Genomic DNA, 26,294 nt, shown 5'->3' with positions numbered 1-26,294 from the left:
TTAGAGATCTTCGCTTAAACCGAACGATTCGTATAATTATCAACTACGTGCACTTTATGGCTATATTCACGACATCAAATTGTATAACTATAGCTTATGGTCGGTCGAAGATGGAAGAGATAGCTGGAAAAATGTGGTAAATTGCTTCCTGAGATAGAAATCTCAAAAGTCAAGATTGTAGCAAAATGCTGGTTGAGGATAGCGACTGCGTAATTCTATGATGCGAAACGTTGATAAAAGTCAGTGAGTATCATATAGTATCCATTTATTATTATTAAAATGTTGTACAAAAAGTTAGTGTAAAAATAGTACATAAAACGTATCACTAGCTGTAATAGCATGTTATTATGTTAAGTACATTTACATAGTTTTAGCTAATACAAATATTGTTCTTAGTCCATTTCAGCCGACCTTAACGTTTTGTTTTCCTTTCAATCCTTATCGTTTCTTAATATAAATATTTTCTTTCGCGCATTATAAGTGACTATCGTTTAAACAATGGAAAAATTAAAGAATTATTATCGAGCTTAAAAAAGGTTTTGCTTTTAAAATTACCATTTTTAGTAAAATATCTTTACGACAAACTTTCTTTTAAAATCAAACGATCATTCAAACGTCTTTTAGACTCACTCAATAAGCTGTTACGCGAAGGCCTATAATACGTTTGCGGAATAACGTTTGCAAACAGCTGTTTGAACAAAGAAATTTTGTTGCAGTCGCTTGAAATTACATTGAAATAGATTTAGTTCGAAGTTTTTTGTTTTTCTAAACTGCGGTCCCGGTTTTAGCATTACATCGGTAGATTTAGGTGATCGGGAGAATCGAAAAATTGCGAAGATTTTTCCTCAAAACGTGAACCTTTTGCGTGACGTGGTCGTCAGCTATTCGGTCATTCATCGTGTGTATTAAAGTTACTTTATCGTCGGCCGAGGATGCTCCGGATAAGGTTGAAACATGGTGATGGTAAAATCGGTACAATTATTTCACCCCTCATTCTTCCAACGCTATTACACAGAATAATACAACGTAACACGGTAATATATTACGGTTGAAAAATGATCGGACTGCTCGCAAACTTACACATTGTTTTTTAACTGTTTGCACGATGGGGCGCAATAACTTGTACCTTACGACTCACGACATAAAATCCTCTTGCGCATCATTTTTTGAAGCTTATTAAACCCTTTCCGGATCGCGATCACATACTGGTTCCTATCTGATGGTACAAGAGCATCGGTATCGGACCACCATAATTCACCATTAGAGGAAGGAACAACACACGCGTTGAAATACGATGATGCAAAAGGAAGATATTAACGTCAAGGGGAGAAAGAAGCCTCTAACGAGACGCGTATAAGCCGACGGACTGGTGACTGATCGAAATTATTCTTTCGAGGAGGGCGACGGGACGCCAAAAGCGAAAGTGGTCCGAACATTCGTGAGGAACCTGACGTGGATGACCGACCGGGTGGTTACATAACTTATGTGGAGGTGGCAAGACGAAGCTGCGCTGTCCATGCGCGATATATGTGCAGCACGTTGCACCACACCTCAATGGAATAAATTTACATGCACCTTGGCTGAATGAGCCCCGACAAGTTTTGCCCCTGTGAAAGATATACTTTCACGATGCTAACTACCAATACCACCGTACAAGCTGTATTCTTCTTTGAAATTTAATGAAGTTGCTTAAAAACTGTGCACGCTATTGTTAAAAATTAGCCGGTGTTTATTTACTTTGACCGTATCTGATTATGGCTGTAGTCGATTATTTAAATTTAAAGCATAGGTCAGCTCGATAAAGGTTGGACAACGTGTACCGTTGCGTTGCGCGAACCTCCCAAGCGTTGATCAGATGCGTACAGTATAGAGGCTGCGTGAACGTCGAAAGGTTCTCACGTTCATATTGTACGTAAAAATGGGAATCTGAACGATCGACATGTTAGACTATACCTCTGTTCTACTCGAATAAAGTCATTGCACTTATAAATTATAGATTATATTAATTGACTTGTATACTTGTATATCTTGTCCAAGGTTGTTGCAAAGAATTTAGAAAATTTAAAAAATCGTCGGATGCTGAATAGAAGGATAGATAAAAATTTGTCAGATTTTGAATTGTTCGAATAATCGTAATTGCTAGCAAGTACAATTATAATTCGTAACTTTGCACATTTTCTTTCTACGGCGTGTCTATTTTAACTTGAAAGTAAACAGATTAATGCGTCAGTAAGCTAAGAAGTTATTCGTTTATCAGCGAAAAGACAGTCTGTCGTTAAATAAAAGATTTATTTTTAAAAACTTTGATGACAATTTTAAACTTCAACGGAAAGTTTCATCGAGCGTTACGAACTATCGTTACTTAGCTACTAAGAACTATCCAGCCGGACTGGTATATTTTATTTCGAATTTGCAAGGGAATTCGAAACCATAATTCGCATCGTCTTGTCTAAATCTCTCGGATTATGTATGACAAGGACCTAACGCCATTACGAACTAAAACGCATACTTGATTGAGATTATTAAGAAGCTTAACCCATAAAATAATCTATAAGACACGATATTGTCATTAGACGTTGCACAAGCCAACGCGCTCCGAATGCTATGTCATCGTGATTATTATCGAAATCGATATTCAGTAGTTCCATTTGTTGGTTAAAAGCGAATAACGAATACCCAAATGGCGTTATTTCTCGCCAGGGACACGCGAAACAGATCGAAAATTAAACGTCTGTGCGGAGTATTTTTCCAAGTTTTCTCTTCGTTCTGTTAGAAATTTTTCTCGTGGTTAAAATTACAAATATGTAAGAAATAAATATCGTCTTATAATGGGATACGTTAGGTACGCATTATGCATCTATATCGCACAAATAGGGACGGAATTTTTAAAAAATGCAGGAAACAGTTAGTGTGACAGTTTGTAGAGGACAAATGCGTGGAAAACAGTAGGGGACAAGAGTAGTATCCGATGCCAGTGGAAATTATGTGCTTTGCTAAGAAGATGGTTCGCTCTCTCTGTGAAACGATGGGATCGTAAACTATGCCGTTTACCCTTTCTTTTTTCATGTTAAATAGCATTAATATACAAGATCATAATTTTCATCCGTAGCATATTTCCTCTTCGTTCTGTCAAATTTCTATATGCAAAATCAAATACTTTATTTTTCTCTCGTAAATAATTTTGTCCTTTGCTGGCTGTTAAATATCATCTTCTTCGAAGAAAGAAATACCAGTTATAAGAATCACTTGGAAACTATCGTCGTTTAGATTTGTCAATAACAGTTTCACGTATCAGCCAGAACTTTTGAACATCGGTATCAGAACCTTTTATCGAGGAATTTGTCGTTACGTAATAACCTCGTCGCCGCCAAATATGCTCTTTTTTTTTATTAATTACGATAACCGTACGAGACTATATTTAAACGAAAACTCGTACGAGATTTTAAAAACTAGAAGACATCGAAAATGAATTTAACGCGCATGATACGTTGGTATCTCGTGGCCGATAATTCGAACCAACGCCGAACGAAATATGTCTTCGGCACCAAATCATTCCGCAATTCAAACACGCTGCGAAGCTCGATGTTTTCCTTGCTGCAACCTTGGCGACCGGTTGACAACGCATGACCATCGTGCAAGCGGCATTTTCACGTGCACAGATTACACGAACACGTGCGTCTTCTTTCGCGAAAACATTTTCTTCTGCCCTCGATCGTCCGAACATTACGATGCGTATGCCGCGTTCGAGAGTCACAAGGTAATCGCGCTAGTATTTCAATCGTCCAAAAATACTTGGCATCCTTTGCAAGGTTATTAGTAGCGCAATTCAAACAGCGCACGAAATAGTTTGAAGAAAACTCGACACGAGTGAACTGTTCTTTCTTTAGCTGGCCAGTACATACAAATCTAACGTCAATAAGTTTCTATCACGCTCGTTTCAATGGTAATGAAAAAAATTCTCGTTGACAAGCGCGTAATCGGTCTGTTTATCCAGAGGACGAGCGTACCACGAGTGTTAACACGAGGGTTAGGCGACGCGGCCTAAGCGCATCGCGTTGGTACTCTAATCAAATAAAGGGATACACGCGACGAATGCGTCGAACGTATTCACAGGGTGTTCTAAAATAGACGATACACCAGAATATGAAATTACCTTGTTGTAAAAGTATCAGGATCGTTCGAAGCGTCTATCACAGAACTCCGTTTAAAAGCGTTGCACTGAAGTAAGTATTTTGAAATTAAGTACATTCGTATGATACTGATACAAAAAAACAAATGGTAATTTTTTTAACGAAGATAGCGCAGTCTAGCAATATGTATGTTTTATGTATTAACGATTTAATTAAAAGATTCGCTTAATTCAAGATCGATTACGTTCGCCAAATAGCAACATTTTATTCAAGGCAGATGTTGCGAGATTTCTAAGCGAGAGTGTACGTGCACTAGTAACCCTCGATGGCATGCGATCAACGTTATCGATCAAGTGTGTAAGGCGGCTATTTAAAACTTGATTTTCACGAGAACGGTGCTTCAAACTTTGTGTTATTCGATTTATCTTTGCGCGCACAATAATTGCGTGAAAGAACAGGTCTCGAAGAAGGGAACGTTATTCTTTATGTTTTACTTATTTTACCATGCTGCCCTGATGCGCTACTTGTCCTAGGACACCATGTACGTACAAACCTAAACCGAGACGTTGTCTAGTCCGGCGGTTTGGTCGCATCTTATGCAGGAAACGTTTTCCTTGTCGCCTCTCGCTCGGCCAGATGTCATTACACTCGTGGCCTAATGTGGATTCCATGGCGTTTAACCCGCTCGTGCGGATTCAATGGGATTAGCTCACTCCGCGGATTACTATTTTTGGAGCGTAAAAGTGCCGACTCGACTCGACTCGACGCGATGCAACGCGACGCGAGGGAAGACGCTGTGTAAATTGGAAGAAACGCAGGCTCCTTTGCGGAATGTTGCATGTCAATCGGGGATCATGAAAACTTGTCACAAGGGGACGGATGACAAAACAGTCTCACTGGACAGTGGACAAGTGGGCTTTACGAGCTTACCCGCGAGACAGAATGAATCCTTAAGGTTTTTTGTGCGTTGGCTGGTTGAAAATAGAAACGACGTGGTTGTGTCAGATAAACAGTCACGAGGAAGGAATGGTAGTATGCGTCGTACTCGGAATTACGTAAGAGAGGGTTGGGATTATATTATACAAGCGAATGTTCCGTGTTTTTTCCCCGCGATTTTTCTCTAATTGTCACTAACGATGTGATACGAGGGCAAATTGACGACGAAATTAGGATGAGCATTCTGTTCTTAGAATACGAGTAACGCGAGTGGTGGCAAATTTAGATAAAGGAACAACTCTATGGCAAACTAGATTTAGAAAAACCAATGTCATAAATACTGTTTCACATTTTTACGCTTGCTGATATTGCCACAAAGATAAACTAATGGCGAACAGAATTGGTAAATAATTTTTTATAACGAAAGAGTCGATAAGGAAGCGTGTTACATACGTTTTCAAAGTTGTAGATTATATCCTTTCGTTCTTTTCGTTCGTTCATTCCTAACATTTATTATTCCTAACATATTTATACAATTGTACGTCGAGTATTAATTACTAATGATTTCACTTATCTTGGCTCTATTATTACGTAGTACGTAGTAGATTGATATTCGTTTAATAACCAATAAATGAAATTTCACTTCTTTTATATAACTTTAATCGTTACGTAACGTAATCTTAATTGATTCCTTTTCTTGCCTTCTATTACATTGCTTCTTATATGCAATTGATATTCGTTCGATGACCAATAAACGAAATTTCACTCCTTTTATGTAACTTCAGTCGTTACGTAATATAATTTTGACTATCTCTTTCTCTTGCTTCTTATCGTGGATAATTACTTTTCTTATATCACGAAATTGCTTTCGCGTGACTATTTCATTTTCACGATTTCCTACGCTCCACGATTTCCCATGATTTTCTCATTCTCGTATTTTACAATACCTTGGCTATTTTCGTTAAAATTTAACATTTTTCTATTCTTCAAGATACGTCGAAATATTTGAAATTCCTCGTTTTCCACCTTTTAGGCGAAGCTATGTTATTTATGCAAAATATCGAGTAAATCGTTTTAAGCGAGCCGAGAGAAACTGCACGATAAAACGATAAAACTTCGATTCCCATAATATTATCCTCGATTAAGCGATTTAATTTTATAAGCGTCCGTGTAAAAATAATTTTATAAAAATTGGATTTGTCCATCTCGTGTTATAATATTTCAGGAAATTGTGAGATACAACGAACGCTCCGGTGTCAGCAAAGTAGCTTCCAGTATATTCTATAACGCAATTACGAGTCAAATGGCAGTTTGCGAAGCACGAAGGCGATAAGAGACTGTTCCTCGGCAAATGTCGTTTTTACGGAACGTGTACCGTACAATGTTGTTCATGGCGCGTGAATCGAGAATTAACGTGTCAGTTAATCGCCGAAATACGCAGTAGCCGGCCATCGACGGCATCACGAGACGCGTTACTACAATTTTGCCGATATTTATGAACAGTACGCTGTTCGTTGGCACCGCGAAACCAACGCTTTAACGAAGCCGAATGGCCGATCTGCGTCATGCAAATGAACGCGGACTAACGTGTAGCGAGATAATGACTATAATAAACGTCGATTCAATCGTGATAAATCTCTGATTGAAGGAGTGGCAATTTGTCCGGAGAGGTTCTCGGCGCTTGAAAATATTCGCCGCGCGATCGATATCAATTCGGTTAGATTCTCGTTAATTTGTTAAATGTTTCGTGCATCCAAGGGAAAACCTTTAGAAACGTCTTTACCCGTGCCTGTTGTCGTGCAAAGCGTGATACGTTATATAATTATTATAGGTTTCGCGAACGCGTAGGATAATATACAAGGGCGTACCTACTAAGTAAGTAAGTAGGCGTAACTGACCGATAAATAATTTCGATTCACGCAAACTGGTAAATGTGAGCAGACACATTCCTGTTATTATTTCTTTTCGATAATGTAAGCGTTTAATATTATCTAGGAACAAGATGACCAGCGCATCGATCTGCTGCTTTGTTTTCTTAAAATTTCTTAAAATTTTCTTTCTTTAAATTTTATGTTAACGCAAACCTTTGACAAGGGTTTCTTTCAAGTTTCTATTTACCAAGAAAAATGATAATAACGAGCCTGTTAAATTAAGGAGAGAAAAAACGAAAATTTGTATATAGGGAAAATGATAAAAATTATAGTAAAGACGCAACTTCGTATAGAGGAATCTCTTAATCAAATGTTTCTCGAAAATAATGATTGCCTCTATTTCCAGTTCTAGTTATACCTTATCTACCACGAGTGTCTGTAGCTATACGATTCTTGACTATCGTACGTTTTCAAAAGTTGTGGAAACGTCGTGCGAACGTTTTGGTATCGATGTTCGGTATCGCATAACGTTCGGCAACAATATCATTGTCATTTAAACAAGGCATACACAGGTAAGGACACGTTAAATCGATGTTCGCTAATTGCAGTAATCGATGAATGCGAGTACTTGTCCGTAATAAGTATTCATCAAACTGTCATAAATCGTTGATCTGACGTTGCCCCATGTTATCAAGGAATGCTGTTCGGACATTGCGAATAATTGCACCGGATCCGTAACTATGGTGAGCTTTTTGCGCCTATTTCCCTTTGCGAACGCTCGTTTAAAAGTGTAACATTGCCACTGGATTTTTCTTCGATCGAATACTTAAGTGGTGCCGCAAAGAAACGGCGGCAGATACGAGTCTACTTAACATATCATTTTTCTATTTTTTTTCATTGTTTCTGCCGTTTCTTCGCCCCGCCACGTCTCTTTCTCTATATTATAGAACGTTATTTATTGGAGAAACGGAACAACGGAAAATTGCAACTCGTCGGCAATCGGTAATACGTTCTCGATTAAACACAAATGATAGTTCAAATCATTTCCTTTTCGTCCTTTTTGTCTGGCTGGATAGCACGATAAAGTCCGTATTCTTCTCGGATACTCGTTGTTACGGGCCTTGAATTACCCGCGGTATATTACTTAAGTAGCATCGAGAGCGCGTATGCTATGATTTATGTTCGAAAACCATCTTGCTTTGATTCGCGAAAAATAAGAGAAAAGAATCGATTACGCGGCTCTCTGATATTACCGCAGCTAAGCTGCCGCTGATTGCCTTTTAAACAACCTCGAATGCTATGCCGCGCACTCTTTTCTAAACGGAAGCGGATTAATCCGGGAAGGCTAAAGCGCTGTTAATCTGCTTTTTCACATTTTTCTACGCGTAAACTTTGTAGACAAAAGTAAGGCACACGATACACTGGTCAAAGTTGCCGTAATTGTGTCGCGTGACGAACGATAATTACTTTTCCGACATAACGAACAATTCAGCGATGTACTGCAACGCCCTATGTTATCGAATATATCGATTCAAATATACGTACGTACTTATATAACTATATATCTATGTACACTATGCTATATTACGAATGACATTATTACCAGTCATACTATAGTACGAATACGTTTGTCTCTCGTTATATAAAAGCAGAAAGAGAAAGAAATTTCTTAAAACGGGAAAGTTATTCGCAAACTATAGGTTAAAGCGTTCTAGAATCTTTCAATGAGATCTAATTTGAGGTCTCCGATAAAAAGAAGAAAAAGTAAAGGCAACAGGCTGTCGAAACTTAATTTAGGTCTCGACAATGTACGCGGTTAAGTCATGCGTAGAGACGTAACTCGACGGGATGATCGTCGATGAGCATGCGTATTCGCCTTTAATATTCTTCGATCGAGCCGCGATAAATTCTCGATCGGAGTAGGCCGCACGCGATCGGTACGAGCTCGCTGCGCCGGTGCTCAATCAGAGTGAGTTGAGACTAATTTAGAAACTGCGATGTATAACGATCGTGCCCGAAGGCGTCGCAAATTCGGCGCGGAGCGGCCCCGGCCCGCGCACCTACGACTCACGAGTGTATCTCCAAATGCATCTACCTTACCTGCGCCGCGCCGGCTCGCCCGCCAATTTAACTCTGCATCAATTTGTCATTTAACTTATTGACCGCCGCGCCAGTTCGCCTCCTCCATCCTCCATCCTCCCTTTTCCCTCCTGCCTCCTCCGGTGCTGCATCTAAGATCGGTATTTAAATGGATAAACAGCAGTATTTCGTCTGTAACGATCTACATCGCCGTATATTATACCGCAATATTATAACATACGGTGACGCGAAGGAGTTTTCGGGGCGGGTAGAAGTTTCGTAGCGGTTATTTTGCTCGAGAGGATAGCTGAAATAGATTTTGTACGATAGGATGGCATTAAAGGGTGGAACCGATAGAAGATACTAGGGCGATTAGCAAATAGTAACTTTATTGATTCGCTGGATGATATATGCGTTCGAATCGAAGTACTTTTAAGAATACTTGCAAACGCATCGATGCAGACGAAACAGTTCGATTTAAAGAAAGAAAGGGAAAAAAATACAATTTGCAGTATCGTGATACGCGTAATATCGTTGCTGTTATTTTCTGCACAACACTGAGGCACCGATGTGAACATATAATTATGTAATTAAAGAACGATGGGGACAGGTAAACGAACGATAAAAACTGGCAGAATTTCTCAACGCTATGCAATAAATATCGTAGCGATATGAGAGGCATGGATTGAAAACGAGGCTTATCGTAGATTATACTTAATGTTACGAAAATATAATGTTTTTACGAAATTATACGAAATTGATCGCCATGTTAATCATTATCGATCAATAACGATCGAAAGAATCGATCGTGATACGATTAGTCGTCTTGACTTAAATCACTGCGATTAAACACCGAACATTGTCCATCTAGACAGATAAAATATTACAATTTCAGGTTTGTCTACTAAATGCTAAATGACATGGCTTTATGAATGGTATACTGTTAAGTTAGATAACAGTATGACATTTGCATTGAAAATATAAAGAATTTATAACAGCGATTATGGTATTATTAAAATTATGTGTATAAACACAGCGAACAGAAATTAATGCCGACGTCCACGATTCCCAGTCAATACACTGTTCTATTAAACGAATTAACGCGACCGCTATAAATCAAGATATACGTCTGTAAAGCACTATTCGCCATCGTGGTATAATAAATTATATTAATTCATACCGATTCACCAAGTTGATAGCGTTCATAGTTCAGCCGTATAATGCGTTCTTCGAATTGAGATTTATATTCGGATTCTGTGTGCTAGATACGAATAACCGGTACTACTGAAAAATTTGCATAATTACATAGAATCTAATCATTTACATAGAAAAATTCCGATAGCTTTATATTATTCCGTTGCTTTGTATAATGCTTTTTATTAAGGAAGTTATAAGGGTGAATAGTTAGAAGTATATTCTTCGCGCCGATACGTATATCATCGCTGAATCATAAATATCGAACAGCGATAGAAATTATAGAAATTATAGTATTATATCTTCGTGGTAAATTTTAATTAATTATACCTTTAAAGTAAAACTCCTATAACCCCGATATTAGTAGAGTATCTTTATCATTAGGCTAGAAATTTGTATACGTTTATGAGAAATTTGAGGATACAAAACAATTCCCAGAATACGTCTACCGCTCGTCGTAATATTCGGTAGGTGGATCGAATCTTTGATCAAGTTCTGTCTCTTTGATTATCTACGATCGTCTAAAAGATCGTAGTCTACTCGTTGATGATATCTATTGGTAACGTTAGGATTTTTTCTTAGAATCGTACTTTCTCGATCGCTCGAACGTCGTCGGAATCGCTGGTCGATCGGAATGCGATTCGGATCGCTCGGATCGAACATCGAAGTCGAACGAAAGATCGCTAGCATATTCGACTCAACAAGCGATAAATAACAAGCGATGAGAAGAGCAAGAACAAGAAAAAGAAAGGCAAGATAGCCCGTAACGAAGACGCAACACATCCAGCGAAACTGAGCCAATCGATTATGAGGTGTCCTTGTAGTTCACAATCAGTGGCGCTAGACCGGTACGGCGCGGCGGCGCGGCACGTTAGGGGCGCGTTCTTTTAATGATGTATTAGCGCCGTGTTTTGACACGAAAGAAGCGGCAACTGGTCGAGGTCGCATTCTTCTCCTTCTTTTTCCTTTGTCCTTCCGTCCGGCTTTGAAACCACGCGCGGCCTCTTGTCTTCTGGCTCCCACCGTCGTGTCAGCCCATAGAAACATTTCAGTGAACCACTTAACGCCCTGAAACCCTTAACCTTCGATTAATCAATCTCGACGAAGACCGTTCAGCTGAGATTTTCTGGCTGTTTAAGCGGCCACCAGTTCTTCATCCTGGCATGAATCTTAATTTCGGTGAGTTCGACATGGCAACTTTGAAGAATTACTTCATTACGTGCGTCATTAACCGCGATTGTGATATCTCGAGCTCGCGATGAAATTTTGAATTTTCCTTTACTCATATATTATACGTAATACGTCGTTTTAAAGATATTTTGTATCTACAGAAAGCATACGTTCTTACGGAATTTTCCATTTTAGTCAAAAGTTTATTTTACGCGTTAAAGCGTTTAATTCTTTCGACGCTCCTTTACCGTTTATCTTACTTGAACGATACAACAAGGTATAGGGCATTGATAACAATAAGCGAAAGCTCTACCTGGATTAATTTGCTTGGATTTAACTTAGGGTAAATGAGATAGAAATCGAAGATATTTTTATATTTTCACTTTATCAAGGATTTCAAAACTCGATTTATTTAGAAACGGGTGCCTATTTTAAGATACACAATAAGGTATAACTTTAGCTATCTATAGTTCTTGAATATCAAAGTAACTGTAAGTAATACGTATTTTAGCAGCCACGAATAATAGATAATTACTTGAAAACGATAATCTACGCTAAATTAAATGGTATTAGTTAGCATGAAACATTCGGAGAATTATAATATAGAAAGTACACGTACAGATATTTCTTTCGTGACCAGCCCAATTATGTATTTTTTTGAAATCAAGATAACAAACGACCAATCTTTTACAACAAGCACCTCTTTATTTCGCAAGTAGCAATAACTCTGCTGAAAGCTGTAAGTGTAACATCGTTCCCCATCGCATCGGGTCGGTAGATTTCCAGCTTAGCTCGTAAAGTAGATCCAAATTCCGTGGCTTCATTAGACACGAGCTGCACAGGTACGTGTAGACTTACGATCCCCGATCCGAGAAATCGGCGTACACGTTTCTTATCTTTGAGCAGCATCGATAGTTCGATGCTGAAAATCAGACCGTGTGTATCTTGTAAAGGTAAAGGAAGGCGTCCTACGGTTTTCAGGCCCGGTCCCCAAAATACCCCGTGATAGAGTTTACGGGTTTCTCGAAGCACACCTAGAGAGCTTGGCAGGGACAATAAACACACAGGGGCATTTACAATGAAAGAGGTCGGATGTGAAGATTTTATTTCTCCTTTTTCCCTCTCGTCCCTCTCCTCCTCTTCTCGTCTTTTCCTTAAGCCTTAAACTAATACGCCCTCACAGGGATGGGCTTGCCCTCGAACTCGCTATCTTCGCGCGCATTAATCATGCTGAAAGGGTTGCCACGAGAATTGTCCTCCCTCCACGAGGTACTGCCGCGTCCTGCTTGGTTCCAAAACTACGGCTAGTCGGGAACTTGAAACTTCGTTCGTGAATTCTTCCTGTTTTTTCTTGTCTCGTCTTTACCGCCAACTGTGTAAGTTGCAATAACATTTTTGTCTGCCGACTATGCCAGGCCAGGCGTTTTACAATTAGAAAGCACCGTGAAAGAATTTAAAAAGAAATCGTAAAAGAGAAACGCAGGTAAAGCTCGTAGATCGTAACTTTCCTACGTATATACAACCTCGTGAAAGTATTCGAACATTCGTAGACATCACTTGCGAATTTTTTACCTGTATTACACAAAATATTTTGAAATTTCGTTGAAATTTTTACGAATTTCGACCGCTACGATTATACTGGTAACATTTGGAACAAATGCATACGTAGAAATTACAAGATATTCGGTACACGAGTATTTCGCAGAGACCACAAATTATTTAAACGGTCGATTATCGATTGTATTAATTAGATTGTTAAAAATTTATAAAAAGCCAAATATTTAACTACAAATATAACGAAAGATTGTTTAAACGAATATCGATACTGGTTGAAACAACAATCGAGAGACCAGGTGAATATAGAATATACGACTAGTAAAAATTTACTCGCTTATTATTGTAATATTAAAAATATCAATTCTTTACAGCTTAAGATTTCCAATTAGATAGTGAGGTTTTAGATTAGATGTAACTTTTCGCAAAAAGTTCGTGCTAAGATTTACGAATGGGGATGTAGATCGATGGAAGACTCGAAATTACGTTAATTTCATCGATGTCGTGAAAATTCATTATTTTACTAATTGGAGCCTATTGTTGAGATCTCCAGATACTTTGTCAATCGTGGATAGTCGTTAAGTGAACTCGTCAGAGAAATTGCTTTTGCTTGTCTTGTTCTTCGTTCCAACCGATCAAGAGAATGGGCTTGTTTCTGAACGCGCTATCTTTGCATACATTAATCACGAGAAAAGGGTTGGCAAGGGAATTGTTCTCTCGCCTGGATCGCGTCAGTCGGCTCTTTTGCTCGCCACCATTTTTTCCTACTCCGAAACTCTATACCCGTCTCAGAATTCCAAATTGAACTGCATTAGAAGTGTTCCGCGTGACGTTTCTAGATTCCCAGATAATGAGATTCCAGAATTCGTAAGACCTTATCTATCTCTGTTTTATCTGAAACATCTGCTCCGAAATAGTTCCTTTTCAAAATTGGAAAATAGTATCGACTATATATCGATCAATTTTTTATAAAATAATTGTAGGAGATGATTATTTCATCTGGATTTAAGAATGGACATCGAGTAAGCTAAAAAAATTTTAAATAATACATAATTCGGTCAAGACATATTTTCTTATACTTTGATCTTTTCTTAATGTTCGGCCAATTGATTTAGTTTGAAATCCTTCGCAGAAAAATGATTTTACTTAATCCAGCCATAACCGATGAGTTCCATAAAACTTCGAATAACGATTTTTTTCTAGCAAATCTAATCGATGAATTCTACTCTGTCAAGAGTTACCTATATCAATCAATTGCTTATATTAACCTATATTAGAATGGTAAAAAAAATCTCTAAGAAATTTAAAGATACAAGAATGTGTAAAACGAACAAAGGGAAATTTTCCATGAGATTTACAGGGTAAAACATATCTCTACTTTTTGCTAGGTTCCATTCCTTTATCCGTACATACTTGTAAGAAAATTCATTTGCATAGACATCTGCGCTTTAATTATAATCCTACTTCAGTAATGGGATAAGAAGACTCGATTCGCAAATGCAAACGCGTTCGCTTTGCAATTATGAATTCAGAATCATAATTTTTACCAGGCTTATCATGATTTAATCTGATATGCAGGGTAGACGTTAGCAATTCAGATGGACGAACGTTTCCTGTTTGCATTGTTTGACCGTTTACGACGTACGGGAAAAGTTGTGATCTCTGAACAACGTGCTATAAAGGTGTTTCATTGTGCGTCCTACGTGTTTTACGTCGCGATGCTGTTTACACGATCATCCGTGGACAACGTTATTGAATAGAGGCGAGGCATCGTAAAAGGTAGGTTGTCGCGCGCCGCGCCGGTTTCTTTTAGTGAAACCCTTGAAAGAGGGTGGCCTCGTGGTCCACAAAAGGGTTCGTGTCTCCGAGAACCTCGAGGCCCCACCACGATCCGAAAACGCCACACAGGTCGTGACTCGAAATCAGATATTGTTCAGACCTCGACTTCCTTTATGGCATATGATGGATGAAACTAATCGGTCAACCAGGTGACTATATACACCCTGCAGTTGCACTTGACTTACCATGACCACGGGTGGTTCGGTTTCCCGTGTGCTTTCGGGATCCGACCGCTTTCCCGGCATCGAATGGACGAAATATGATGCTCGTTCGCGTTTCATCTGGAATGTTTCCCTCTGAAAGGAGTGAATTTAATTGGTTTTAATCTATGGTATTTTTGAGGGTGGAAAGCGGCCGGATGTGGGAATCGAGGTTCGTTTGATTTGTGTAACTTTCTTTCTTTTTAATCTCTGTGATAATTAACGGATACTATTTAATAGGTACGAGACATTAATTTAATAATTACGGGACAGTTTGGATAGATATTTACGTATTATACACATCTAGGTATTTTTAGATATCTCTTCGTTTAATTTAAAATAACCGCGAGATATTCTCTAATAATAATTACCGAACGTCTTCTAAAGAGTAACATCGGTGCGATGAAACGATATCGTGCAACAAAAATACTTGGCTAGGAAATTAGATAAAAGGTTTGTTAAAATTGCCTGGATAAACGTACTAACTTAATACCGTAATTTCGGAAATAATTCGATTTGATAATTTCGCAAACAATACCGCTAATTAACTTTTGTAAAAAAATAAATACTAAAAAAAGTCTAACGCTATACCTTACGAGAAACTCGTTACAATCAGCAAAAACGAATCGTTATAAATCTATAAAATTTGTATACAGAACCACAAATTGAGCACTTCAAGACTACAGTAGGTCGTATCAAAGAAAATTATCGTACGATTATCACGTTGAAATCGTGTTATTCGTATCGGAAGAACGCTTTCGTGACGATAATATTACAAAGTTTTAGGAACATCTAACTGTTCTATCGGATGAAATCTGGAAAAGGAAAGAAAAATACACGTATCGGATATTCGAAAAAAATTTCGATATTCGAGGAATCCGTGGCTGGAGCGTTTGGTATTCGAACGGTGTTTCCTAAGCTTTGGGACCCTGTATCGCGCTAGGTAATCGTAGCACACTGAGTTGCCGGCTTATAATGACCATAATTAAAGCACAATAACCGTAAAATCATGTAAAGCGATCGATGCGTGTTGTGAACTGTTAATGGCTTTATTGGGAAATGAGAAGTAAGCGCGTGAAAGAGAATTCCGAGGGAGGTAAATTACACAGGCAAGTCGCCGATAATTATATAACTTTCATAAACGAGTCGCAATGTATCTAGTGTGGCCCAAGTATTGAATAAGGATTCCTTTGAAGCTACAAACGCCTCGTCGTTTCTCGCCACATCGATTTTCTCTCGAGGCAACAATTACACGAACGTTTCGAATACGAGCCTTCTCCTTTCTCTTTTCTTTTTCCTGCACACGCATATTCTAATATTATTATCTCTCGTTATCTCAATTTCGAGCGTATCTGTTTGCATTCGACCGCTCCCAGGTTGCAACTGATCGGTGCAACGCTCTTTGTGAAGTACCTGTTAGGTTTTAAGGGAATCCACGTTATACTTGTACGCATTAACGATGTTCAGCCTTCTTACGTTATACACGTTTTCCCGCGATGTTTCAATTTCTCTTTAACGTTTCTGCCGTCTTACGCAGCTATCAATGTTACGAAGATATCACTATATTTTACATTATAGTAGATACTTTGTGCCAGAATATTACGTAGAATGTCTACAGACGCGATAAAGAAGTTAGATTAGGCCTAGTGTTGCGTCAGAAATTATGTGTAATAGATTACGTGTTTCTTCGTAAACGAATAATTTCTAATAAAAATGTGACAGCTTTCGTTACATAATTTTCTACGTATGCCATTTTCGTTTATTATCAAAGTTGTTTATGGTATAAGAATATCAAGATGAAAATATCGTATCAGTGGCATACACGGTAATTTGGATAATTGTAACTTTGTACATTGTTAAACTTGTTAAATTGATAAGCTATGGTACCAAAATAGAAAATAGAATAGAGAGAAGCAAGTTGCTCCTTAATTATATGTATACGTAACAAGAAAACTGTATTAATTATAGCCCTGTATGCATTATTCCCATATATCTGATAGATGGTACCATATTTAGAGAAAAAACTGTGCATAATTGCATAGTATGGAAATACTAGTATGGAAATTAATTGTAGCCGTTGTACACTCTATTCTCGCTAATTTGATAAGATGCATTTTGTATGGCAAAGTAGTGCCGTAATTACACGAAACGGAAACTTTATTAATTACAAGCCTATATTGCCTAATCTCTCAAAGTTATAATAATAGGCTACAGAAAGAATAACGTGTTTAATCATACAGAACTGGCTTAATTGTAGCCTCTAATCTCGCTGATCTGACAGGATACGGCTCGTATGGTAAAGAGGAGATCACGCGTTGTGTCATCAAACGATTACCTTATTATTATTTGTGGCCTTTGCATACTATAAATAAAATATAACGCGAGGCTAGGATCTTATTAATCGCATTTTCGCGCAGTTGGATTTTTCTCATGGAAGAAAACACGTTAATGACAACTCTTTGGTAACTCGATCTCGCTAATCTGACAGGAAACAACTTTTATAGCAAACGATTTCATACAATTATCTGGAAGAAGAAGGTTGTTAACCACCTCTGCTGCACTATAATTCTTCTAATCAGCAAACTTACTCTTCCTATTAATTATACGCGTCTCTTTGATAGTACAATCTCGCGAATTTGATACATTCTAACAGCATGCGGAAATGTTCTTGCAAAAATAACAATAAAACCATCGTCTTTGTACAACCTAATCTTGTTTATCCGACAGGATGTATCTTGAATATTAAAAATAACATTCTCCGTAATCCCATACATAGAGAGAGGACTATCCACGTCTTTACACCCGTCCGATACGTTTACCTTCGTCGATTTAGCGAAAGCGTGCAACCTACGAATGGAAGGAGATGATAGCTACGCGACTAGCAGGGAAAAGGCGAGCCTATTAATCGCATCTTTCGCGTAGCCTAATCTCGCTGGTCTGATAGGGTGCATTCCTTGAAGTAACAAAGAGAAGATCGCGCATAACGACGCAGGAAAAAAAAAAATAAAAGCCGGGACGCCTCGTTAATTGCAACTTTTGCATAGGCTAGTCCCTTGAATCTGATAGGATAGGATACACTGTGTATAGTATAATAAAGAGGGGTCGTACGTAGGCATATAAAAAGGGAACGTCCGAAATACGCGAAGAGCAGCCCACGGGCTGAAATTATGCTTCGATTATTCGTGTCTGCCAGTGGATGAAGGAGAAGGAGCGCAGGTGGGAGGCATAGCCCGGCTAAGCAGCTTCGCACAAGTCACCCACCCTCTTTGCACGTGATCCATGCCGCTCTTCTCTCGCTCTTAGCTTTCTCTTATTTTACCTTCCTTCTTTTTTAACTCCTCTGTTCTTTTGTTCGTTTTTCTCGTACCTTTATCCTTATTCTCTGGCGGTCCTCTCTCCTGTAAGCCGCACGACGACGGCGCGGCGTCGTGTCTTCGGTCGAAAATCAGGGATGCGATAAGCAAACACTCTCCAACACCGCTCTATTATTAAACTATAAAATTTGACGGTCCCAATGGCGCAGAACCGTTCGATCGGTCGCGGTTCGAGTTTCGACGATCGATCGACACGATCCATCGCGTTCAACGCTTGATTGAGACGTTTTGCAGCGTTCGACGAACGAAGAATATTCGATAGATCTCTGTGGATGAAGTTGTAACGATCCAAGCGAAGCTGAATCCTGGGGGCAGCGATTTGAATTAGAACATGCCTCGAGATAGGAAGACCGGTTTAATGGCTGCGTTTAATAATTATTTCGTGTAAATATATTTAGGCTAACTACGTCGTATTTATACAAGCGTATATAAATTTTCACATATTGCGGATATATGTTTGTAGATATATTTCTTTGATTAGAGTTTAGAAAATTCTAATGTTCCAGATATCGTAATTTATAGGATGGTTGAACTTTCTCTATGTTTCCAAACGATAACGAAATAAGGGAAATTTATTTCCTGTAAGTAAAACGTACGGTGTATGCAAAATAATCGTATCGTTGCATCTTTGTTAAAAATACTCGTAATATTTAACAAGATTTCGTTACAAGGTTGAGAACACGTTCGCAGCCCGATTCCAAGCAACACAGAGTTAATGCGAGGTCCGAAGCTAACGACGCATAAAAATTAAAAATTGCGCGCGATTAAGTATAACAAATGCCACGCCATTGGTCTGTCTGTTCTTCGTAGCTCATTCTTTTGCCGGCGTAGCCTGGTCACGCCCTTGTTCAAACGTCGCGTTGGTGCCCCTAAGATGATTATAACATCATCCTGCCGAAAATCTACGTTATATACGTTGCACCACACACACCAGCGATCCACTTCGATTCAATGACCACGAAACCTATAAAACGATTATCTATCGAACCTGCCTGAGATATCGATCTAAAGCAAAGAATCGACTCTTGCTCTTCAACGTTGTTTCATTCTAAATTCGACTAGGATAAATACCGGTAGCATCGTGTGTGTCGTACACGTGTAAAACATTTCGAAACTTCATCAGCTCCGTAACCAGGCACTGCTGTATCGATATTTGAAACGAACTTGCAAATGTACAGGGTGTTAAGAAATTATACGTCACGATTCTACATCGCTGGATTTTACGTTCTCGGTTCGATGGGAAACTTCAGCTTGGATTTCGAGGTAACATGTTTTTCTTTGCATCGTGTTCCATCGATCACGACGATCGGAATCGTGAAACGAAGCACGAGTCGTAACTCGATCGTTCTTCTGAAAAATCACGTCAAAGTTCCATCGGTTCCTACGTTGACGTTATTTAGAATACGTTTAGAATTTGTTTACGATATTATTCGCAATATGTTCGCATATCGCAGTCGGACAGAAGGTACGTAGCACGATAGTAATCATGAAACGGGAAATTATTCCTCAGCACGTGAAATATAATAGCTTGCTCCAAATAGAAGAAAACATGTAACTTCGCAGTTTTAAATTATTACAAAACTAGTTAGGGTCAAAGTTGGCGCCGTATAATATCGTATAAAAGCATAATATAATCGTATACCTTTGTTGCGAGTATACAATAGACAAGAACGATAGAAACAAATTTCATGTTCTTCTACTTACATGATCCCTCGAAAGCGTTATTGGCTGATCGCGAAGGAAGCAGATTCGAATGTTAAATATTTCCTCAATGGTAATCTACCTGGCTTGATACCGTAATAAAAGATCTCGTAAAGTATATGACGTTCGTCGTAAGTGCAGAGACGGGACTGCGATAGAACGGGACGCAAGTAAACTCTGGCAAACGTTGCGTGTATATAGAACGGAAAAACGGTTGTAGTCGGTTTAGAATTTTCATTGCTACCACTGGTAAATTACGATTTGCCAAGTTTATGGCCGAGAGACTATCATCGACTGGTTGGTTGGTTGGTTGGTAACGCCGGGTCGATGTCGAGCTTTTGTTGAAAATCAGCATAGGATGCCAACAGTAAATTTCAAAAGTGGAAAACTTGGCCTGTTGTAAAAGAGGATCGTGGTAACTTTTATTTTACATCGACTAAATAAACAGATAACATTATCTGCCTTCTCCGTATGAAATTATCGCGTTGCCTATAATGACACTTGCCGATGCAATTGCCGAAAGGATCGATAAGTTTTTGCACGTAGAATCCCCCCCTCCCCCCTAGTTAGTCGATTAATTTATATATTTTTTATTTTTCGTATTGTATCACACAAAGGATAAATTTATAATTTACAAACAATATACGTAATTATTATAGCAATTCCTGTAATACGATATATTTTATCAGGAAATACCAAGAGCCCGGCTAGCTCAGTCGGTAGAGCATGAGACTCTTAATCTCAGGGTCGTGGGTTCGAGCCCCACGTTGGGCGATAATATATTTTTTGCCTCTTAATTCTAATCGTCACTATTCTTTTTCTGCATATATATTTTTAATTAACAAAGATATGTCGGATATCGACTAAAGTATAGAAGATAATTCAGTGTACTAACGTGACGTAGACGTAAAGCGTTACAATGTTTCCACGTTTTAATTTTACATGCGATATTATATATTCAATCGGTGTTAACGAAAAAATCTGTGCGAAACGATAATTTCCTACATACGGTCAATACATAGAATTGGAATATTCAAATTACGTTGTAATAAATAACAAAGTACGTTGAAAATTCGAAAGAAACCTCGATATCGTTACATTTCTAAATCGTATGAATTATAAGTATCGTATTTTAAAAAGAGACCATTCTGTTTCCTTTCTATACGAAACATCTAGTTTTTGTTCAAAAATAGCCTCATTTCTATTTCAGCTTATACTTTTCCGTTTAATCTAACGCAGGATACGTAGGCATTCTTGGAGCTACCGAAGCTAAAAATAAAGTTTAAAATGTGAGTGCACTCACGTACAATTTATCTTATTGTAGCTCGACACAAATGTTATGACATGTCAGTCTGCTCAATTCGAAACTTGCTTTTCGTCAGGATCGAAACCCTGATTTAGATACATTTCGTTAAATTGCTATTGTTGAAAGAAACTAGTTAACGCCAGTGCGTGAAAATATCCTACAAATTTCGTAAACATACATCGAACGTTCGATCGAATCGTGAAAAGAGTTCCCGTTTATTTATATTTAAATATAAATTCGCCTTGGAAACGAAGTTAACGCTTTCGTTAAAAGTTTAAACGTAAGACCCTTAACTTATTTCACGAGGCGGCTGTATATATACGTAGGTAATTAATGAACAAATAAACCGACAAACAAAAAGAAAAGATTTAAGAGACATTGAGAAAATGCGAAAGTTGTTTAGAAATTCGATGGTATCTGCTCTTGGGTGAGGAAAAATGGAGATTAGCTGCTAGACGCGAGGCCGTTTGTGCATAAGTTCAATGAAAGGAAAAACGTTTATTCTATATGAAAGTAATTATAGGTAAATGTCCCTAGACTGACAGGTGTCATTAGTCGATGCGGTAATAAAATTAGCTCTGTTGAATTATTTATTACCGATAAAATCAATGTACATTTATTAGAACACGACAGTACATTTTCTCATACTCTAAAATCGTTTACACGTATTTAGAACGATATTAGGATTTTTAAGCTAATAGAAATATTAAAAGTTAAATTAAATTTTACATAACTCACGTGGAAGAAACAAAATATTCTAAAATATTTAAAAATACATTTTTATATTTGGTCCTACAGTTGCTCTTTACGGTGTCCAGTTCATTCGCGTTTATCTATATCGAGCGAAGTCATATATCTGCTAGCTTTATCGGAACAGTAGGATTTCAAGCAATTAGAATATCTTCCTCCCATCGGTTTAATTGAAAATTGACAAATTTATAAGTAACGCAACGTTTCTGCTTGAACTCTCGATTTCAGTGATCGAGGATAGATCTATTATCGTCTAAAATGCACTAAAAATTGTATTACTTCGTTAACATTTCTACCTTTTATCTTCGTCTCTCAATTAAACTTTCTTCTTCTTCTTCTTTCGTTCTTAATTATCTTTCGCGTTCTTTCCTCGAAACGACGCGACACGACGACGCAATTTCAACATGTAAACCTACGTTTCCCAAAATTGACCAATTACGGTTAACGTTTCTGAGTTTGCGCTTATTGTCCCTCACAATTTGATCCCCTTCCTCTTAAGTAGATACCTAACCCAAATTGAGTCCTTCGACCGTTCATAAACTTTATTATACGTCAAAAACAAAAGAGAATCAACAAGAAACTCGAAACAATTTAACAATTTAACGAAATTAAGCACGGGTGGAAGGTCTGGAGGGTCGATATTGCGCGAACCACGATGCACGATGAAAAAGAACGCATCGCCATGCAGTTCCTTTTATCCTCGTTCTTTCGCCGAAGATAACCTTATTCGACGTAATTGCTCCCTTCTATTTTGACACAAAACGATGCTTCTAACGAAGAACAGCTCGCTGTTAAGCCTGAATGAAGGCAGTTATGTGTCAAAAAATTGCGGAACTCTGACCAGTTTGATATATTTGAGACAGTGTCAAAGATAAGATCGTGCCACTTGACCGATCGTCTAGGACCTAAGAGATCGTCAACGATCGAGAATCGACAGCCGATCATCTTCGATCTGTTTCTTTCGTATTATTTCATTCGCTTCGTCCGTTTCTTCTGCCACTCTTTGATCGCCCTGCGCGCATCGCATCGAAATAAGAAAAACTAGTTGTAAGGAAAGAAGCAGAAGCACTTGTTTATATGTTTCCAAGTTTCCTTGTTATTACATCCGGCGATGAGACGATATACGTAGCAAGTTTTCGCTTAAGAATTAAATTAAGACTATTTAATGATCAAACGTTGAAAATGTCTAGAGAGCACCTTTTTTTTTTTTGAAGAATAAACGTTAAATTATTACTAGATACAACTGCAAGAATGCTTTATTATTAATGAGTGCTTTATTGCACACGTACGCACACATGTATCTCTTAGAACTTTATTATCTGTCACCAGATAGAAAAGTGAAATTCCCTACAATAGCGCGTAGGTTAACTATTCCAATGGCCATACGGAAAGCATTAACCATTTAAACGATCCATTACTCGCGCGGTATTACATCATAAATCTTGCAAGTAATAAATGTAATTCCAGTCACTTTCGATCAAAACATTTCCATCTGGTCGTAGCCTAAAATTAACGTTTTCAAGGAATGACAAAGACCGATATAAGTCTTAATGGATTGTCGATCGATCGTACGTAATACCATTCGTTTAACACATTCGGCACGAATGTCTCGGACCTGGCTTTGAAAACATTTAACATTTTTTCACGATGATTTTCACGTAATAAAGTACGTATATACCGTTTGCGGTACGCGATCGCGAACACGATACGTCTGCCAAAGAGTCGATTCTCTTCGGAAATAACTTTGCGAGCGAGTGAAATTTTTGGAATTTCTGATAAATTTTACTTTGTTTAGTATCGTATTATATTCGCGCTTATCGCGGTTGTTCCTTTTCCTCGAGAATACGCCGCTCTGGCGGGTGTAGCCGCGAACGCGTGGGCTTCGAGCTGTTAGAAATGGGTGGAGAGAATTCGGCTGTAATTTATGAATCGAGGCTCGCGCTTATCTGCCTCCAAAGCAATAATTACGCGAATTGAAATTTCTTAATAATAGAGCAAGCTCAATGATTTCTTCCGCGACGTTCGGTTACATATTATTCGTTGATTTAATAATGTCGTTAAGACGGGTCTGGCCCCAGCGCACGTCGACTTATCTCGGAAGCCTAGACCAATATGTATTTACGCCCACTTATTGAAATTTACGTCGATTCATATTTATAGATCTGGTCCGGTTGAGCGGTCACCGGTGTAATTAAACATTCACAGTATTATAAATTGGCCGCGTTTAATCACTCGTAATGTGAGTTTAACATCTAATAGTGCGATCTCCGTGTTTGCACATACGTATGTACGTATTGTATATACATTTGGAACGTGGCTCTTCTGGTTGTATTTTATAGTGCATTTCTCAGGAATCTACTGGTAAAGTGGTAGAATTTCATGATTCGCTGAACACGAACCGGGATCGCGGATAAAAATTAGTGTTAACGCGCGAGATGAATTATTACGTTATTAGTTCTCTACGTCCAGTTTTTGTTTATACGCGGGTTAATACTTTCCGCGGCAAATTCTCTTACAATTAGTTTCTTTCCTTTTTGTTCGCAGATAGAACTTATATCATATTAAGTCGGTCGGAAAATTCTGTCGCCAGATTTTCCACGTATATCTATAACTCTATCTCGTGATTTCTACGAACCGCAGCTCCTTGAAATACACACGCGCGCACACGTATTGAAATTGTTCGTTATTGAAAATGTTTTTACAGCAAATTATTCCACTATAAAGCGAATCGTAAATGTTGTATTTCATACGAGCGTCAGTGTCGATTAATAATTATTAACTTTGTACAAGGCTGCCTCTGACAAGGAAAGTGTTCGCTACTGGAAATCAGCTTGCAGAAGCATTGGAAAGATAGCTTTTTATTCGGTTCGTTCAATGGGTCCGCGACGTTGATTCGACTGAAATTGCCACGCGTTGTGTGTTCCATCGGTAATAAGAGTACGCGAGAGAAACGATCGAGGTTACGACGATCGAATTAATAGCGAGCTGAATTACAGTCTATGTTACGACATTACACGATCAATTCACGTTTCGCGTAAACGCAAATGTCGAGCATCGGACGCCACCGGATACCTTCGATTATACCGAACAAACGCGAATGCTCCATAGTTGAATGGCTGTTTATAGAATATTTTCGACCATATACGTACATCGCCTTACACAGTTACGTTGAAAATACACGTGTCTCTCTTGGAAACAAACTTGGATAATCCCTTGCGATTACATAAGAGTTTGTATAAAACGTATACCTATTTTTTATTTAAAGATGGTATGTATTTTTGTAACATGTACGAAGTTGAAACGATCGTGGAAAATACGAGAAAAGCGAAATTTTGATATTTGACGATACAACGAAAATTATCGTCTTTGTTAGGTTCGTTCAATCCATGTGCAGGCATAAATGAAGTCGTTAGACGTATGTGATCGTCGAGAGGAGGTTCCAAAGTATTTGGTAAAAGGGTGGAGCGATAAAAGGATGAGAAGGCTGGCCGAGCTTAGATTTGGTAATGAAATGAAAGAAAGCAAATATTGAATGAGCAAGGAGGATAGAAATTGTAGATTGTGCGGGTTGAAAGAAAGCGGAAGAAAGAGAATGTTATCAACCAACTAATGTAGCCAATGTTATCGACCAACTGATGTTGCCAAAGTTGCCTCCTCCTAATTGTAAAAATTCTAGCAGTTTGCGTCTTCCACGCGATTACGACACATCGTGTGTGAATATTTATTTGAATATTTTTATTTCGGCTAACCGAAGCGTGTACCCGACGCGTAGCAGTCGTGCGAGCGAGAAGAGGCGCAAGCACCGTACGTAAGAATGTGAATCACCGTGTCGTGGCGCCTTCTAATGTTCTAATCTTCTACACGCATGGACATAGGTCCTTTTGGCGTTTATCGACGCTCACCGATGTCCATTTCGTCATTTTTCCGAGCCGTTGCATCAGCGGCGGTATTCTTTCGTATTTACGAGGCGCGCGGTAAATGCCCGCTAAGTGACTCGGTGACTTGGTTTTGACCGAACAATCGACACAAGTTTAACGTTGTCCGTGGTCAGCTGACAGCGAGTATGCTTCTGCGGCAATAGGAAAATATTTCCAGAATGGGTCGAACGAAAAATCCAAAGAAATCGTGGAACTACCATCAGCTATCTTCGAGAGCAACTACGAGATGTTCGACAACGGTGGAAATTTGAC

The 26,294-nt window shown here is 38.5% G+C and overlaps 1 protein-coding gene and 1 non-coding gene across 3 annotated transcripts in view; both read left to right on the top strand.

Annotated features, from left to right (window-relative positions):
• LOC138184627 (fibroblast growth factor branchless) overlaps positions 1-26,294 on the top strand; it is a 214,301-nt gene that overhangs the window by 39,495 nt on the left and 148,512 nt on the right. The gene's annotated exons all lie outside the window — the stretch shown is intronic.
• On the top strand, positions 20,750-20,822 carry TRNAK-CUU (transfer RNA lysine (anticodon CUU)). The gene has a single exon. It is a non-coding gene; the product is annotated as a tRNA-Lys (tRNA).

This window comes from Bombus flavifrons, chromosome 11, assembly GCF_040668555.2.
Source record: "Bombus flavifrons isolate JBK064 chromosome 11, iyBomFlav1_principal, whole genome shotgun sequence".
In the NCBI taxonomy this organism is placed as follows: domain Eukaryota; kingdom Metazoa; phylum Arthropoda; class Insecta; order Hymenoptera; family Apidae; genus Bombus; species Bombus flavifrons.
Note: the sequence above shows the minus strand (reverse complement) of the source record. Positions and strands in the feature narration are given on the sequence as shown.